Source organism: Mobula hypostoma, chromosome 24 (genome assembly GCF_963921235.1).
Source record: "Mobula hypostoma chromosome 24, sMobHyp1.1, whole genome shotgun sequence".
Classification (NCBI taxonomy): domain Eukaryota; kingdom Metazoa; phylum Chordata; class Chondrichthyes; order Myliobatiformes; family Myliobatidae; genus Mobula; species Mobula hypostoma.
The window spans coordinates 28,763,064-28,783,277 of NC_086120.1; the positions used below are offsets into that span (position 1 = coordinate 28,763,064).

The 20,214-nt window shown below is 44.8% G+C and overlaps 1 protein-coding gene across 1 annotated transcript in view; it reads right to left on the reverse strand.

The window, feature by feature from the left end:
- cers1 (ceramide synthase 1) overlaps window positions 1-20,214 on the reverse strand; it is a 59,494-nt gene that overhangs the window by 31,289 nt on the left and 7,991 nt on the right. The window lies entirely within an intron of this gene.

The following is a 20,214-nucleotide window of genomic DNA, read 5'->3' on the forward strand; positions in this document are numbered from 1 at the left end:
AGAGCAACCGCCATCATTCTACGCCAAAAACAGAGCCCCGCTTTCAAACGCTGGATATAAAAGGCTTGGATTTCTACAACAACCTCCACATCCTTTTCTGGATATTAAGCACTTTGTAGCCTTTAAAGTATTTTGGAAGTGTGGCCAAAGAATCACAAAACAAGATCTCACAGGCAGTAATACAGACATGACCAAATACGCTGAAAATGTTCTGAGAATAATAATATGGACACCAGGATAGGCTTGTAGGTTATTTCCCCTGAAATGGCAGCTCCAGCAGCACAGCGTTCCTCAGTACTGCTTGGGATGTTCAGTTTCCATTCTGAACCTTCCACCAACGCTCAAGGTGGAAATGGGGCACTGTGTGCAGCTCAGAACAATGTATTGTAGAACAAGGTCAATTTTATCAAAAAGCAATACATTTAAAAAGAGGAAAGAAAACTGAAACCACAACATCTTCTTCCAATAAGATCAGCTTTATTTCTTTGGAAAAAGAAAAGGTCAAGCAAAGAATCGCTCCGTATAAATTCTGATACGTTATTAATGTTACAGCAGTGTGGTCACCTTGTCTGATTGACATGGGGGGGGGGGTTGCCTAATCACCTCTTCTCTGGCAGGACACAGTGCAACCTTGATTAACTGCTGGTCCCACGTACTCCTCAATACCTTCAGGGGACCAAATCATCTACAAAACCAATACAGTAGTCCCAAGTTTATTTTTATTTTGTTTTTAAATGGTACAGACATCTCTGGCAAGCCCAATTTTTTTTTTGGCAAGTCATAATTGCTCTTCAGAAGGTGTGGGTGAGCTGCCATCTTGAATTGATAGAGTTCCAGGACCCCGCGACTATGAAGGAACGATGATATACTGTACATTGAAATCAGTAGCAACTGCAACTTGGAGGGGAACCTGTAGGTGGCAGTGTTTCCATGCACCTGCTGCTTTGCAATACGGGCACTTGTTTGGGAGGTGGGGTTTGCAGCCGTATAAATAGCGAGTACATTTTGTAAACATTACGCATTGCAGCCAGAGTTGAGTGGTGGTGGAGGGTGTGACTGATTAGGATTATTGATCAGCGAACAGTAGTAGGTAGTTTCATGGCCTATTTGATCACACGAGCCATCAGTGTCAAGCCCTGTTCTCAGTGAACCGGAAGTGTACATGAACCTCTGTTTGAATTGATGGAGCCAGAACGAAGTTCCTGGTGCACCTTCCCTAGCACAGAACTTCACCCGCCTCGCCTCCAAGATTGAAAGGAAACCCTGTGGTTTCCTTTGATCAATGTTTGCTGGAGGTAGCTGCATTCACAGCATTTAACAGGAACTTGGACAGTTACTTGGATAGGAAAGGTTTGGAGGGATATAGTCCAGAAGGCGGACAGATAGGGTAACTTAGATGGGAATTTTGTTTGACATGGGTTTAGCTGAGCCAAGAGGCCCGTTTTTGTGCTTTATGGCTCCCTCAGAGGAATGCCATGCGACCCGAGCCCTAAGTGCCAGCTCATTGGAAAAATGGTCCAATTAATTCTAATCCACAGATGAGCTATATCCCCTCCATGTAATCCTTCTGAAGAAGTGTGCGAAGGACAAGGATTTACACTCCCCCCCCCCATGGACCCCAGTCAAATTTTAAACACCATTAAAAAAAAAATTACAATATAAAAGGGACACAAATTTGAAAGAATTTGTCAAATACAGACATTTAACCAGCAACAAGCAGGTGTGCGAATAAAATGAAATTCTCATCAAGGCAACAGATTCAATGCTGCCACCTACCTGAATGGCTTGTGCTAGATTCCCATGGCAACGGTCACAGCCCTTCCCATAAGTAACCATCCTTTATGGTCATCCAGAAAGTGAAATGACAGTTCACTACTCCAGTGCAAAGGCATCATGACTTTGTATAATTCTTAATATATACACATTCTGTGGCCCCTTTAGTAGCTACACCAGTACACCTGCTCGTTAATGCAAATATCTAATCAGCCAATCATGTGGCAGCAACTCAGTGCATAAAAGCATGCTGATGTGGTCCAGTTGTTGTTCAATCCAGACATCAGAATGGGGAGGAAATGTGATCTAAGTGACTTTGACTGTGGAATGGTTCTTGGTGCCAGATGGGGTAGTTTGAGCATCTCAGAAACTGCTGATTTCCTGGGATCTTCACGCACGGCAGTCTCTGGAGTTTACAGAGAATGATGCATAAAACAAAAGATATTCAGTGAATGGCAGTTCTGTAGGTGAAAAATGAATTGTTAATGAGAGAGATCAAAGGAGAATGGTCAGACTGGTCTGAGCTGATAGTAACTCAACTAACCACCTTTACAACAGTGTTGTGCAGAAGATTATCTCTGAATTCACAACCCATCAAACCCCGAAATGGATGGGGACAGAAGCAGAAGATCACAAACCTCTTGTACCTCATAGAGGCCACTGAGTTTATATCCACCCCCAGCTCCATCAACCAAACACATTCGACTAAAAGGCCCTTATTAGATCAGAGGCAGGAACTTGGCATTTCAGACCAATTAAAACTGTGCCACCGATCTCCTGAGCCAGCACGGTCTGGGTGCAGTCCACGAAAGACAATGCATCAGTAGGAAGATTGGATTTGTCCTCAGGTTTGTAATACAGATAGGATCAACTGTATAAATAAAGGCATCCATTAGTCTTGCAAGACCATGGATCTGCGCCTGGAAAGTCTTCACTCTCCAGGGCGGGTGGAAGACCAGCAGTTGCCCATGCCGCAAGTCTCCCCTCTCCACGACACCAATGTTGTTCAAGGGAAGGGCATTAGGACCCATACAGCTTGGCACCAGTGTCGTTGCAGAGCAATGTGTGATTAAGTGCCTTGCTCAAGGACACAACACATTCCCTCAGCTGGGGCTCGAACTCACGACCTTCAGGTCGCTAGTCCAATGCCTTAACCACTTGGCCACGTGCCCACAGCTGTATAGAGGTGATTTATTTATGACACAAAGGCAGACTAGTTCCATACTCAATTGACTGCTTAGTCCCTTTCACTGGCTCACTGTTTGCTAGCATACTCTCCCTATCCCCTCCCACTATCTCACCAATCACCTCAGCATCACTTGTTGGAAAGAAGATGGCGGTGATATGAGAGAGATGGGATGTGAAGACATAGTTCAGGCCAGGTCAACCAACCTCCAATCCTCGTGGGAGACTGCAACCAACCCATTTCCATAGTGATGGGGCTTCATTGCATCGATGATGATTAATGCATGGAAGAGGGAGTGGTTTATAGGAAATGTATGAAATGTCTGACAGCTGTCATAAACACAAGAGTTTCTGCAGAAAATCCAGAGCCACACACAAAATTCTGGAGAATCTCAGCAGGTCAGGCAGCATCTATGGAGGGGAATAAACAGTGAACACTTCGACCCTTCATCAGGACCGGAAAGGAAGGGAGGAGTAGGCACAAAAAGAAGATTGGACGGGGGGTGGGGAGTGTACAAGTTGGCAGGTGATAGGTGAAGCCAGGTGAGGGGGAAAGATGGGTGGGTGGAGGAAGGGTTATGAAGTGATAGGTGGAAAAGGTCAAGAGCTGAAGGAGGAGGAATCTGATACAAGAGGAGAGTGGACCATGGGGGAAAAGGGGAGGAGGGGGGGAACCAGAGGGAGGCAAGTTCTACTCCTCGGCCTTGCCCCTTGAATAGTCAGGAGATAAACAGTAACGTTTGTTCATATGGAGAGGTCAGTGGAATATCTAGTAGCATCTGTGAAACAGGACTGCAGAAAGAATCCGAGACTTCAGGAGAAAAGTTATGGGGGAAGTCAGGACCAAACTGCAGTGAGTTAAAGTGTTTGTTTTTCCCCATCTGGCTTATGACAGTTTCTAAAATGCTGTGCAGTCGTCACTCAGCTCATCCCGTCTGACATGGTGATATGTAGTTTCCTGCCCAGGCCTGTTAGCTCACTGGTGTTTATCTGGGTCAACACGTGACAACAAGCAAAGAAAATAAATTCAAAGACAGAGTCTTCTGTTGCCATTCATGTGAAATTCAGTTTAGTGGTTCTGTAAGAGACTGATAAGATTCCACCTCAACAAAACGAGGAACAATCGTCACAAAGTATTGTGTACACAAACTGGGATGTTACATTGGAGTTGCAGAAGACATTGGAGAGAGCAAAGTCCGAGTATTGCATACAGTTCAGATTGGCTACCTACAGGAAATATGTCAATAAGATTGAAAAGTATAGAGAAAATTGACAAGGATGTTGCCGGGGCTTAAAGGCAAGGCTGAATAGCCTAAGACTTTACTCCCTGGAGCGCGGGAGAATGAAAGGAAATTTGATAGAGGTAAACAAAATTATGAGTGGTGTAGATAGGGTAAATGCAAGCAGGCTTTATTTACTGAAGCGGGGAGAGATCAGAAATCACCTCAGATCATAGGTTAAGGGTGAAAGGTGAAAGTTTAAGGTAACCGCGGAGTAATTTCCTCTATCAAAGTGTGGAAGAAACTGTTGGATGCGGATCTGAATGCAATATTTAAAAGAAGTTTGATAAGTACATGGATGGGAGGTGTATGGAGGACTGTGGTCCAGGGGCAGATCGATGGGTGTATGCGGAGTAACAGTTTGACACGGACTAGATGGGCTGAGATCTATTTCTGTGCTGCACTGCGCTGTGACTTTATAAGTTAGACACTTCGATTCAAGTTTAATTGTCATTCAGCCACACAGACAAATGAAACAGCGATACTCGGAAGTCAAGGTGGAAAACACAGCACCAATGGTCACACTCAGCACATACAAGATAGAAAGATACAGCCAAGAGTCCAAACACCCAACGCCTCCAAATTTTGCAGACGACCACAAGAGAGCCGGGGCGACACCGACTCCCGCCTTGACGCTGTGCCACACTGCCCCCATTTGAGTGCGCCGGCTCTGGCGCCTCTCTCCTGGCGGCTGTAAACACGTGACCCTGTGGCTTGAGGCCTAGTCCTTACTATGACCGAGGCCACGCAGCTCCCCCCACCGTCTGCCCCTGCTCACCGCCAACAAATCAGTGAATCCAACTTGCGGCATTATGTCCAAATGGATCCCGCGATCACAAGAAAGGCGACCACGACGGTCAATTGATATTAGACGGTATGCGTCTTTTGACGTAGGCAGCAGCACAACGCGCAGCTCCTTCGTTTTCTCTGCCAGCGAGCAGCTCGCCGGTGGGCTGGACCTGCAGTACTTTAAGTTCTTAATTCAGCAGTATCTGCAATCATTAAAAATACATTCAAATAAACCAGCACATTTTGTTGACCCCGTAGAAACCACTGGGACCGAACACGCCACCATATTACTAAAGTTGTGCTGCAGCTGGCGGGAAGGGTCGAAGCTTTAAATTAATTTAACATGGCATTGGGCACAGGGGAATGGCTTACAAATGAAAAGACATTTCAAAAAAAGATAGATAACCCCAGAGTGAGTAATAGAACATTTTTAGATAGAACTTGAGCCTAAGTACAAGAAAGCCTCATGCAGGTTTACAGTGCTTGTATCTGAATGTTAAAAATGGTTGATGAGCTAAGATGAAATTAACCACATGGAATTATGATGTTGTGGTAAGAACAGACACATGGCTAAAATAAAGGCAGGAATTGGTTGTAAATGTCCACATATACAAGCTGCTCTGGAAAGATAGGAAAGAGGAGAGAAGAGCAGTGTGGAGCAGTGTGAGAGATGAAGCAGAATGTTGCAGTGCTGGAGAGTGAGTACATCCTAGAACGGCCAAGGACAGAAACAGAGGCACATTAGACAGCTGGGACTATTATCCTGGCCATCAATTACTTGCAAGGACATAAAGGAGAAAGTGCAGGAACTTGCTGAACTGTGGAAAAAACTATGGAGCAATTTATAATGAATGATTTCAACAGTTCATGTGTGGATCAGGATCTTAATAACATAAGGGATAAAGAGCAGCAGGAGCTTCATAACACAATTGGACCGTCGGTGTGTTTTACAAAGGGAAACGGTGCTCGACAATTCTTTTGCAGATGTACTTAGCAGGATAGCTGGGGTTTGGGAGAGCGATGAAAGATTCTAAAGATTAGCTTTATTTATCACGTGCACTTTGAAACAGAGACTGAAAGGTGTCATTTGCATCAATGACCGACACAGTCCGAAGATTGTGCTGGGGAAAGCCCATGAGTGTTGCCATGGTTACGGTGCTAACATGGTATGTCCACAGCTCACTAACCCTAACCGTACGTCTTTGGAATGTGGAAGGAAACTGGAGCACCCGGAAGAAATCCACGCAGTCACGGGGAGAATGTACAACTCCTTTCAGGCAGCAATGGGAATTTCAACCCGATTGACGATCGCTGGCACTGTAAAGCATTGGTGGATGCAGTCTACTTGGATTTTCAAATCACAATTAATAAGGTGTCACATTAAAGGTTGGTAATGTATTCACAGGTTGTGGGTAACATCATATGAATGGAGGATTGAGCCAAGTACAAGAAAAGGAGAATGAGGATATATAGATCTTTTTTCAAGTGGCCGGCTGATTCCAGTGAATATACCCATAGTGGCCACTTTATAAGATTCCATCTACACCTAATAAGGTGGCCACTGGGTGTAAGTTTATGGTCTTCTGTTGCTGTAGCCCATCCAACTCAAGGTTCGACATTCCGGGACGCTCTTCCACACACCACTGTTGTATGTGTTATTTGAATTAGTGTCACCTTCCTAACAGCTTGAAACAATCTGGCCATTCTCCTCTGATCTCCCTCACGAACAAGGTATTTCTCCCCAGAGAACTGCCACTCTCTGGGTGTTATTCTGTTTTCTCCCCCCAAATTTTCTGTAAACTCTAGAGACTGTTGTGCATGAAAATACTAGGAGATCAACAGTTTCCGAGATACAGTTTCCATAGTCAAAGTCAATTAGATCACAGTTCTTCCCCATTCTGATGTTTGGTCTGAACAACAACTGAACCTCTTGACCATGTCGGCATGCTTTTATGCATTGAGTTGTTGCCACATGATTGGCTGATTTATATATTTGTACAGGTGTCACTGAGTGTACAAGGTTATGACATGAATTACACGGTTGATGTAGAGAGACTGTGGTCTTGAGCTGAAAAACCTCTCCGGATATCATTTTGGAGAAACACTGTATCATTTCTTAATGTATGTATGCATTTCTAAATGACAATAAAAGACGACTGAGTGTTTTCATAATCTAAAAAAAAACCTAAAGGCAACAACACAGCCTCAGAGTATTGGCCATTGGGGACAAAGGTCAGGAGGAATTCTTAGAGGGCTGTAACTCTTTGGAATTCTCCACCCTAGAACGTTATCAGAGTACATCTCTTCTGACCAATCTTCCAACCAACAGCCTGGTAGTTTTAAGAGTAGACTAAACTCTAAGATGATATTATTTATATTGAGACATTTGTGATTTCTCCAAGCGTTTTAAAGCCATTAAAATAATCCAAGAAATGCAGTGGCCAATCTACACAGAGACATCCCACCCTGCAAAAACTTATTTCAGCGAGGTATCACCACCATTTCAGGGAGGTAGCATTCCCACCCCCACCCCCCCACAACACCATATCTCCACCCCCCCCCACCGTCGACCTCCAAGGGTATATGTAGTACTTTGTTTAGTGACTTTGTCTAATCTGTAAACCGTTGGGTATATGCAGCAAATGTGACATTAAAATATGTACTTATATTATCATGTTTATTCTATTACAACTTTAAGCAAGTCTACAGGGAGTTTGGCCTCATCACTTAGGACATCAATAGAGTAGCTCCTTAGCGGCCAGCCAGCTAGTTTAAATAACGTTAGCTGTAATGACACTTGTTAAACTCACCTCAAAATGTCTTTTACATTTTAACCCACCATGGGCAATAGAAAAGTCACTGCTGCAAACGAGCAACACTGTCATTATTTTTGAGGTCGACTGTAAAGCCCGCCCGCAGAGAAAACTGATAGGTCTGCTTAGCAGGTTCCCCAACGTTTTTTGCACCGCAGTCCGGTTTAATGTTGACAACATTCTTGTGGACTGGCCAACCGGGGGTGGGGGGGTGTTAATCACGACCCGAATATAGGTGATAAGTCAATAGCATTATAATATTTTAAGTAACATTTGGATATTAAACACACAGCGCATATTTTTTCCGTATGAACATATAAAATCATTGCAACACACCAATATCACTGAATCAGTGGGAGCACTGGGCTTGTTTTCCTGCAACAAGACGGTCCCATCGAGGGGTGATGGGAGACAGCGATACTCGAAGGAGGTTCCTTATGTCCAGTCTGTTCCGCAAGTTTATTTTCGTTGCATTCATTGCAGAAAACTCCGCTTCGCAGCGATATGATGTTGGAAATGGAAGCGATGTTTTCAGTGCTTTCGTGGCTATCTCAGGATATTTAGCCTTGACTTTGATCCAGAATGCCAGCAGAGATGTTATGTCAAACATACTTTTCAGCCCACCATCATTTACAAGCTCGAGAAGTTGATCTTTTTCCCGCGCTGACATGGATGACGCGCGGGTAATGACCTCGCGTGCATTCAAGTTCAACAGTGCGTGACAGGGAATGCGGAAAGCTGCAGCCAACTCATATCGCCAAATCATACTGTTTCCTCACGGCCCGGTGGTTGGGGACCACTCTTAGCACGAAGAGAGACCAATCAGGATGCTCGCTCTCCCTCGCCCTCTCAAAAAAATCTATTTCCGGGATATTGTACATAATTTCCGGGCGTCAGGGAGCCACTATTGAAATGCAGGAGAGTCCCGGATCTTCCGGGAGAGGTGGGATGTCTGTACACACAAGATCTGATTAGCAAAAATGATTGAAATTAGCAGGGAATCTGTATCAGTGATGCTGGGTGGAGATTAAAAGGAAAGGAAATTGCCTTTTAAACTCATGAGAGCGCACAGGCCATCAACTTTTTGCTGTTGATGTTTCTGTAGCAGGCAATTTCTTTTTTACGAGGTCGAGTTGCTAGCTCGGATGGAAAGCGTGCCGGGGAGCCGGCTGGGTTCGAACTCGGGAGCCTTCGCTCCGAAGTCTGGCGCTGATGCCACTATGCACCAGCCGGCCCTGGGTGGAGATTAATTGCTGATAATAGCACAGCTCATCTTTGGAAAGATCTTTGACAGTGTGACATGCACTTTGATGTATAATGGTGTATCTGGTATTTCTTTCTTCAGTCCAGTATCCCTAGGCTCAATTTTGCATATAAATCACTACTGTATATTCTTCTAATATCCCACATGACACATCTATTTTTTATATTTTCAGAAAAACACCCATGACCAGATCAGAATATTCTTCATCCTTTCTCCTGGGGGTATCCCTTACATTATCAAACAGCATCACAAAGTCTCGACGTGAAAGGAGCTCGTTGCCTGGAGAGACAGAAACCATTTTTAAAAGGAGAATAGAACAATTGATCTGGTCTTCATTATAAACAAGAAAGGTCACTAAACTTAACCAATTGCTAACAAGAAAATCTGCAGATGCTGGAGGAACTCAGCAGGCCAGGCGGCATCTATGGAGAAGAGTACAGTCAACGTTTTGGGCTGAGACCCTTCAGCGGACTGAGCACCAGCAGAGTTTTCAATTTATAAATGGGATTTTGAGCAACTGGAAGTTTGCGATCAGCACCCCCACAAGGTTTTTACCTTTGCTCCTTAATCCTGGCAAAAACAACTTCTTTAGTGATACCACAACTCCAACATGGACTCATAGGAGTGGAAACAATATTAACACTGCCCTGAGTATCAAATTTCAAAATTTATTTTTATGAATGTAGTTTTGGAGTCAGGAAATTGTCCCGCTTCAGGGACACATGCAGACAGTACTGAGGAGTGCTGTACTGTTGAAGGTGCCATCTTAATCAGGATTTCCTCAGATTAATGAAAAACATTCCTATGGGATTATTCAAAGACCACCAGGAAAACAATCTCTCTTTTGTCTTTAGCATTTTGATGTTTGTGGGAGCTTTCTGTGCATTTATTTAGTTACACATTTCTTCTATTTCCAAGAATGACCTAGAGGTGTTTCATTGAACCTAAAGACAATGGGACATGCAGAAATTACAAGAAAGGCTGCAAAATTGCAAGTCTTTCTATTCATTTTCAATACGACAGTGATGCTGCTCAGGCTGCAATTGATTTCCTGTGGTCACTGAAGTGGGGTAAGCAGCTCTCTCATGATCTTCACTGTCACATCACCGCCAAGGTTTTACCCAGTGGAAAAATCTATCTTGTTGATCAAGTGAGAGCAAACTGGAGCTACCAAACACAGGTACAAATTAGAACAGTGGGATGTCACAAAAGAAAACTGATGGTATTCTGAAAACACTGGCGCTCGTCCTTCAGGGGGGCTGTTACAAGGGACAGTCATGCTGCAGAAGTAACCTTGGTAACGAACTACACTGCACTTGCAAGCTCACACGTATTGCAACCACAGTGTGCAGCTAACGTCTAATTTCAATACATCAAAAAGAATTACAAAGAAAATTGTGTCTGTCCATTCTTGTCTGAACTTGTTATTTCAAACTGCTTTTCATCTTTACTATTCTTTTCTTCCCCAAAGTGTTTCTCCATTTCATGTTTTAAAATCAACCTTTTTTCTTCAAAGCCCTCTAGGTTAAAAAAAGACCACAGCCTTGGTTCTTTTGTGATGATCTGTAATTTACGTCTTCTAATTATATGTTCCAACAATGAATCAGCCTGGAACCAACAAACTGTATTAACGTCGGTAAAGATGAGGGGAAAAAAGGTCAGGTGGTGATGTCTAATACCAGAGGGCAGGCATTGAAGGTGAGAGTGGGAAAGTTCAAGGGCGATGTGAGGGGCAAGTTTTTTTTTTACTCAGAGTCATGGATGCCTGGAATGTGCAGCTTGGTATGGCGGTAGAGGCAAATACATTAGAGGCTTGTAAAACACCATCCACTTCTCGCAATTCCTCCGTCTCCGCCGCATCTGCTCTCAGGATGAGGCTTTTCATTCTAGAATGAGGGAGATGTCTTCCTTTTTTAAAGAAAGGGGCTTCCCTTCCTCCACTATCAACTCTGCTCTTAAACGCATCTCCCTCATTTCACATACATCTGCTCTCACTCCATCCTCACGCCACCCCACTAGGAATAGGGTTCCCCTGGTCCTCACCTACCACCCCACCAGCCTCCGGGTCCAACATATTATTCTCTGTAACTTCCGCCACCTCCAACGGGATCCCACCACTAAGCACATCTTTCCCTCCCCACCTCTCTCTGCATTCTGCAGGGATCGCTCCCTACGCAACTCCCTTGTCCATTCGTCCCCCCCATCCCTCCCCACTGATCTCCCTCCTGGCACTTATCCGTGTAAGCGGAACAAGTGCTACACATGCCCTTACACTTCCTCCCTTACCACCATTCAGGGCCCTAAACAGTCCTTCCAGGTGAGGCAACACTTCACCTGTGAGTCGACTGGGGTGATATACTGCGTCCGGTGCTCCCGATGTGGCCTTTTATATATTGGCGAGACCCAACGCAGACTGGGAGACCGCTTTGCTGAACATCTGCGTTCCATCCGCCAGAGAAAGCAGGATCTCCCAGTGGCCACACATTTTAATTCCACATCCCATTCCCATTCTGACATGTCTATCCACGGCCTCCTCTACTGTAAAGATGAAGCCACACTCAGGTTGGAGGAACAACACCTTATATTCTGCCTGGGTAGCCTCCAACCTGATGGCATGAACATCAACTTCTCTAACTTCCGCTAAGGCCCCACCTCCCCCTCGTACCCCATCTGTTACTCATTTTTATGCACACATTCTTTCTCTCACTCTCCTTTTTCTCCCTCTGTCCCTCTGAATATACCTCTTGCCCATCCTCTGGGTCACCCCCCCCCCCCTTTTCTTTCTTCCCGGACCTCCTGTCCCATGATCCTCTCGTATCCCCTTTTGCCTATCACCTGTCCAGCTCTCGGCTCTACCCCTCCCCCTCCTGTCTTCTCCTATCATTTTGGATCTCCCCCTCCCCGTCCAACTTTCAAATCCCTTACTCACTCTTCCTTCAGTTAGTCCCGACGAAGGGTCTCGGCCTGAAACGTCGACTGCACCTCTTCCTACAGATGCTGCCTGGCCTGCTGCGTTCACCAGCAACTTTGATGTGAGAGGCTTGTAAGAGCCATTTGGATAGGCACATGCACGTAAGGAAAATGGGGGGGGATATGGACATTGGGTAGGTAGGAGGAATTCGAGTTTAGGTGTTTTTGATTTGCTTTTTGGCTGGTTCGGCACAACATTGTGGGCTGAATGGCCTGTCCTGTCTTGTACTCTTCTCTATCGATGTAGATAGGATCAGTCAAAGAGTAAGAGAAGGTTGATGTAAAACACTTGGGCCTCATGGCTTACTGCAAGTTCCAGATAATGATCAGCTTTGAGTATCTCACTGTTTCAAACGTCATGATCAGGCCTCTTCTTCATCTTGTTTGTCCTTAATGTGCATTCTGGTGTTCTTAATGGAAGGGGAATAAAAGCAGAAAGATGACCAAATTACTTGGCAGGTGACACCATATTTGTGCAAGAAGCAGCAGACGTAATATTTCCAAGTCAAAGATTCTTTGGCAAAACTTGGAAAGGAGACAAATGAATTTTAAGCTGTCTGGACAATGGGGATAGGGTATGCCCCTGATATGTACTAATATAACTATATCCTACTCTGAATTTGGCAACTCCTACATTCTTTTGTCCCTGTTCTCACTCTCTAACTGTTCCTATTCAGTCACTGAATAGATAACTTTATTTACAATTTATCCCCCCCGGTCACCCCAGTTACACCCTATAAGAAACATCCAGCCTTCCTGCAACTCAACAAGCTTCCTAGTTCTGACAAAGGGCCTTCATCTTGAGCCGTTAATTCTGTTTCTCTTCCTGAAGATGCTGCCTGACCTGCTGAGTACTCATAAGAAACAGGAGCAGAATTAGGCCATTTGACCCATCGAGTCTGCTCTGCCATTTGATCATAGTTGGTCCATTTCCCTCTCAACTCCAGTCTCCTGCCTTCTCCCCATAACCCTTCATGACCTGACTCATCAAGAATCTATCAACCTCTGCCTTAAATATCCAGTGACCTGGACTCCACAGCCACCTGTGGCGAAGACTTCCACAGATTCACCACTCTCAGGCTAAAGAAATTCCTCCTCATCGCCATCCTAAATGGATGTCCCTCTATTCTGAGGCTGTGTGCTCTGGCCCACCACATGAAACATCCTCCCTATCGAGGCGTTTCAACATCGATAGGTTTCCAACCTGGATACTTGAGAGAAAGTCTCCATGCAAACATAGAACAGAGAACATTACAACACAGTACTTCCCGCATTTTGTTTTTATTTCAGATTTCTGGCACCTGCAGTTTATTTGATCTTCAGAGTGATTAGAACTTGGTCCAAATCAAGGCAGCAGGACTCAGGCCCGAGAGCCAGGAACACGCCAACGTTTGGTGAACTTGGAGCCGATTCAAAGCAGCAGAAGCGAGGTGAGGCAGAGTTGAGGCAGTGGGGCCTGGGCCCTGGAGTGGGAGCAAGCCGCTGATTGACCAATTTAAGCACCGGGCCAGATGAGAAAGGTTGGATACACAGACATCCCACCCTGCAAAAACTCATTTCAGGGAGGTATCACCACCATTTCAGGGAGGTAGCACCTCCACCACCCCCCCCCCCGCAACACCATATCAATCCACCCCCCCCCGACCTTCAAGCTCTGGGGCTCCACAGGGGACTGTCTTGTCTCCCTTTCTCTTCACCATTTACACCTCAGACTTCAACTACTGCACAGAGTCTTGTCATCTTCAGAAGTTTTCTGATGACTCTGCCATAGTTGGATGCATCAGCAAGGGAGATGAGGCTGAGTACAGGGCTACAGTAGGAAACTTTGTCACATGGTGTGAGCAGAATTATCTGCAGCTTAATGTGAAAAAGACTAAGGAGCTGGTGGTAGACCTGAGGAGAGCTAAGGTATCGGTGACCCTTGTTTCCATCCAGGGGGTCAGTGTGGACATGGTGGAGGATTACAAATACCTGGGGATACGAATTGACAATAAACAGGACTGGTCAAAGAACACTGAGGCTGTCTACAAGAAGGGTCAGAGCCATCTCTATTTCCTGAGGAGACTGAGGTCCTTTAACATCTGCCGGACGACGCTGAGGACGTTCTACGAGTCTGTGGTGGCCAGTGCGATCATGTTTGCTGTTTTGTGCTGGGGCAGCAGGCTGAGGGTAGCAGACACCAACAGAGTCAATAAACTCATTCGTAAGGCCAGTGATGTTGTGGGGATGGAACTGGACTCTCTGACGGTGGTGTCTGAAAAGAGGATGCTGTCCAAGTTGCATGCCATCTTGGACAATGTCTCCCATCCACTACATAACGTACTGGGTGGGCACAGGGGTACATTCAGCCAGAGACTCATTCCACCGAGATGCAACACAGAGTGTCATAGGAAGTCATTCCTGCCTGTGGCCATCAAACTTTACAACTCCTCCCTTGGAGGGTGAGACACCCTGAGCCGATAGGCTGGTCCTGGACTTATTTCATAATTTACTGTCATAACTTACATATTACTATTTAACTATTTATGGTTCTATTACTATTTATTATTTATGGTGCAACTGTAACGAAAACCAATTTCCCCCGGGATCAATAAAGCATAACTATGACTATGACTATCCACTTTTGATCTCACTATACCCAAGTTTGCTTTATAGTGGGTGTATGTAATACCTTGTTTAGTGATTTTGTCTAATCTGTAAACCAAGTTGGGTATATGCAGCAAATGTGACATTAAAATATGTGCTTATATTATATTATCATGTTTATTCTATTACAACTTTAAGCAAGTCTACAGGGAGTTTGGCCTCATCACGTAGGACATCAATAGAGTAGCTCCTTGGCAGCCAGCCAGCTAGTTTAAATAACGTTAGCTATGCTAATGAACGAATGACACCTGTTAAACTCACCTCAACATGTCTTTTACATTTTAACCCACCATGGGCAATAGAAAAGTCACTGTTGCAAAGTGCAGCGAGCAACACTGTCATTATTTTTGAGGTCGACTGTAAAGCCCGCCCACAGAGAAAACTGATAGGTCTACTTAGCAGCGGTCCGCAATCGTTTTTACACCGCAGTCCGGTTTAATATTGACAATATTCTTGCGGACCGGCCGACCGGCGGAAGGGGTGTTAATCACGACCCGAATATAGATGATAAGTCAATAGCATTATAACATTTTAAGTAACGTTTGGATATTAAACACACAGCGCATATTTTCCCCGTATGAACATATAAAATCATTGCAACACACAAATATCGCTGAATCAGTGGGAGCACTGGGCATGTTTTCCTGCAACAAGACGGTGCCATCGAGGGGTGATGGGAGACAGCGATACTCGAATGGGGTTCCTTATGTCCAGTCCATTCCGCGATTTAGTTTTCGTTGCATTCATTGCAGAAAACCCCACTTCGCAAAGATATGATGTTGGAAATGGAAGTAACGTTTTCAGTGCTTTCGTGGCTATCTCAGGATATTTAGCCTTGACTTTGATCCAGAATGCCGGCAGTGATGTTATGTCAAACACGCTTTTCAGCCCACCGTCATTTGCAAGCTCGAGGAGTTGATCTTCTTCCCGCGCTGACATGGTTGTCGCGCGCGCGTAATGATTTTGCGTGCGTTCAAGTTCAACAGGGAATGAGGAAAGGTGCAAATGACTCATATCGTTTCACATCGCCAAATCATATTGTTTCCTCACGGCCCGGTGGTTGGGGACCACTCTTAGCACGAAGAGAGACCAATCAGGATGCTCGCTCTCCCTCTCCAAAAAATCTATTTCCGGGATATTGTATATAATTTCTGGGCATCAGGGAGCCACTATCGATAGGCGGGAGACTCCGGGATCTTCCGGGAGAGGTGGGATGTCTGGATATGGGCTGAATCAGGCGATGGGGTCCGGGCCCAAGAAGCAGCAGGGCCCAGTTCAGAGAGCAAGGAATACCCTGATGTTTAGCCCATTTACGCTTTGGGCCGATTGAAAAGGTCAGGGGTTCGGGGGTGGGCTGGTGTTCCGCTCGCTGCTCGGCGAGGTGCACTCATCTCTGGGCTGAACTGACGCTATGTCCTGCGACTAACAGGTTCCTGGACTGGCTGCAATGTTGACTTGGTTGATGGCTGTGGACTCACTTTCATGAACTTCAGCTCTGAATGTTATTTGCTTACTTAATTATTTGCACAATTTGTTATTTTCATTTAGTATCTGGGTGTTTGACAGCCTTTTTAAATGGGTTTCTTTGTTTTGTACCTGCCTGTAAGGAGACAAATCTTATGGTTGTATATAGTATACACACTTTGATAATAATTGTACTTCAAATTTTGATACAACTTTTCTGTTGTTGTCATTGTAGATCTTTTAGAATGTAGAGAAAGACAGTGTTTGGGATATTACCAGGAGTGGGAAAGATGGTGATCACAAAATGGAAAATTTGGATCTTTTTGTCTGTGCAGGAAGGAAGGTAGGAAGGTGAAAGAATAAAGCTTTCTTATATAGAACCATTCAGAATTACATTCATGATCCCGGCCGATTCTATTGCCAACAACGTACTTCTGTAATCATTGTAACAAGGTAGCAAAAGCTGGTCACTGTCAGTGTGTTATTGTAACCCTTGTATAAAAGGAGGGAAACATGGTAGCCAATTTGCTCAGAGGTAAATCCCACAACGAGCATCCAGATACTGCAACCTTCCCAATTAGTGGTGATCTGGGGTGCAGTGCTGCTGGAGCTCACCGGAGCAAATAAAAAAGTCAAAATAAACAAGCAGGGAATTTAACAGCAACCGCATATTAAATAGAAGGAATTTTACGGAAGCCGGGGTTGGGGAGAGGGGGTGGCGGTTGGTGGGGAAAATACCGTCTCGGCCTGAAACGTCGACTGCACCTCTTCTTACAGATGCTGCTTGCTCTGCTGCGTTCACCAGCAACTTTGATGTGTGTTGCTTGAATTTCCAGCATCTGCAGAATTCCTGTTGTTTACATTACGATATTTGATCATTTTTGGTGAAATCCTGGAGCCGTCCTTGTTTTGCGAAATTCCTCCTCACTCGACCCGTTGGCCCAGCATATCCTGCTGTAGCCTCCCGCCATCTCACTGATCCTGTCTCTCTCCAGCACTTGTTGTTTGAGCATTGTTTGCCAAGAAAATAAAAATCTTAGATCTTTTCAAAAGTGACATGTTGCCTGCCGAAGTGGGCCGTAAGGTTGCTAAGAACGAATAAAGCAGAAAGAAGCTGAAATTCGTGGAAGTGTTAGTGCTACCCCTACAATGGCAAAAATGGCCTCTCTGTTTCATGATAAAGTGCTTGCAAAGACTGAGAAAGCACTAAGTGTGTGGCTAGAGGACACATCACAGAAGCATATCCCTGTTGATGGAAAAATTATGCGTGAAAAAGCACTTAGCCTCTATGAGCACTACTGTGAAGGGGTTGAGGAGAGCAAGAGGAAGGAGTTTAAGGCTAGTAAGGGATGGTTGGCTAGCTATGTAAAGTGCTACAGCCTCAAGAACTTAAAGATCATGGGAGAATCGGCATTGGCTGATGTATCAAGTATCCCATTATGGAGCTGATCGAAGTACACACTTGAAGTCTCTCAGAAAAAAAAATTGTTGATCACGAACTATCAAAAGCTTACACTGCTGCTCGAAGTGTTGAAAATATAGCTAGTGAAGATGCTCTTGGAAAATTATGCGACACCGTGAATGCTTCGCATCAAAAGGCAACTTGTTTAATTTTTCGTTCTGCATATTGTTTAGCTCAGAATGACAGACCATACTCTGATCACTTTGGCTTATTGGAACTTCAAAATAAAAGGTATTGACATTGGAATTGGACTGCATTCCCGCACTAGTGCTACAAAAATAATTAATCACATAGCCATTAATATGAAAAAGAAAATTTGCCAGCATATCAAGCAGATAAATGGCAAATTTTCTGTTCTCATTGATGAATCAACAAGCCTGAGCATTAAGACCGCCCTATTAGTTTATTTGAAATGTGACAGTGATAAGGAAGGGGACCCCATTTTATGTTTTTAGATCCAATTGAACTGCCTGATCAGAGCTGCAACTATTGCTAAGCATCTATTGAAGTGTCTCAATAACCATGGGTTTGATGACTCTTTCTTAAAACAGAACCTTGTAGCATTTGCTAGTGATGGGGCAAGCCTAATGTTTGGTGTCAAATCTGGTGTTGCTACAATTTCCAAGGAACATTACCCTGATGTGATAATTTGGCACTGTCTTAGTCACTGATTAGAATTTACAGTAGGTGATTATGTGAGAGAAGTTCATGGAATAAATCATTTTCAATCATTTATGGACAAATTGTATTCTGTTTACAGTAGATCACCTCTAAATCAAAAAGAACTGTCAGAATGTGCCTCTCAACTAGAACAAAAAATTTGCAAAATAGGCCATGTTCTGGGCACCAGGTGGGGAGCTAGCTCGTTTCGAACAGTTTCAGCAGTGTGGCAAAATTATGAAGCATTGTGTTTTCATTTTGAAAAAGCATTGAAGGATGAAACAAGATCTGGGAGTGACAGAAAAACCTATGAAGGTCTGTTGAAAAGACTCCCTTCAGCACAGTTTCTATTGGATGTAGCTCTAATGTACAACACGTTGCATGAACTTGGTTTACTGTCAGAGTGTTTACAGAAATGCACTACTATGATTGTTTATGCAGACAAACTGATCCAATGGAGCATAAGATCACTGCATGGACTGAAAGAGCAACCTGGTACAAAAACTCTAGAAGCTTAAGAGGCAGTTGAAAAGGGGAAGTTTGGAGAAATTACCCTAACAAGCAACAACAAAATTGCCTCCTTTAATTATCTACAATTTCTTACTAGTCTTATAAACAATTTGTAGCACCGCATGTTCACGGCAACATCCTTGAAAGGTTCTTAAACTTCTAAACCTCAAAGTATGTATAAATCCCTGCTAAATGAAATGTGTGTCCTTGATGAAGATAACTGGCCTGCTGAAATACCATCTAATTACGGAGAAGCTGCAATATCAGCTCTCTAAGAGGTTTAAGCTTTCTTCTTCCTCTGTAATAAATGCCTTCAGGGATTATGTGGAGGATCGTAGACACCACATCTCCCAAGATTTACATCAAAGTTGCTGGTGAATGCAGCAGGTCGGGCAGCATCTCTAGGAAGAGGTACAGTCAACGCTTCAGGCCGAGACCCTTCGTCAGGACTAACTGAAGGAAGAGTTAGTAAGAGATTTGAAAGGGGGAGGGGGAGGGGGAGGGGGAGGGGGAGGGGGAGGGGGAGGGGGAGGGGGAGATCCAAAATGATAGAAGAAGACAGGAGGGGGAGGGATGGAGCCAAGAGCTGGACAGGTGATCGGCAAAGGGGATATGAGAGGATCATGGGACAGGAGGTCCGGGGAGAAAGACAAGGGGGGGGGGAAACCAGAGGATGGGCAAGGGGTACAGTCAGAGGGACAGAGGGAGAAAAAGGAGAGTGAGAGAAAGAATGTGTGTATATAAATAAATAACAGTGGGGTACGAGGGGGAGGTGGAGCATTAGTGGAAGTTAGAAAAGTCGATGTTCATGCCATCAGGTTGGAGGCTACCCAGACGGAATATGAGGTGTTGTTCCTCCAACCTGAGTGTGGCTTCATCTTTACAATAGAGGAGGCCGTGGATAGACATGTCAGAATGGGAATGGGATGTGGAATTAAAATGTGTGGCCACTGGGAGATCCTGCTTTCTCTGGCGGACAGAGCGTAGGTGTTCAGCAAAGCGGTCTCCCAGTCTGTGTCAGGTCTAGCCAATATATAGAAGGCCACATTGGGAGCACCGGACGCAGTATATCACCCCAGCCGACTCACAGGTGAAGTGTCGCCTCACCTGGAAGGACTGTCTGGGGCCCTGAATGGTGGTAAGGGAGGAAGTGTAAGGTCATGTGTAGCACTTGTTCCGCTTACAAGGATAAGTGCCAGGAGGGAGATCAGTGGGGAGGGATGGGGGGGACAAATGGACAAGGGAGTTGCATAGGGAGCAATCCCTGTGGAAAGCAGAGAGAGGCGGGGAGGGAAAGACGTGCTTAGTGGTGGGATCCTGTTGGAGGTGGCGGAAGTTACGGAGAATAATATGTTGGACCCGGAGGCTGGTGGGGTGGTAGGTGAGGACCAGGGGAAC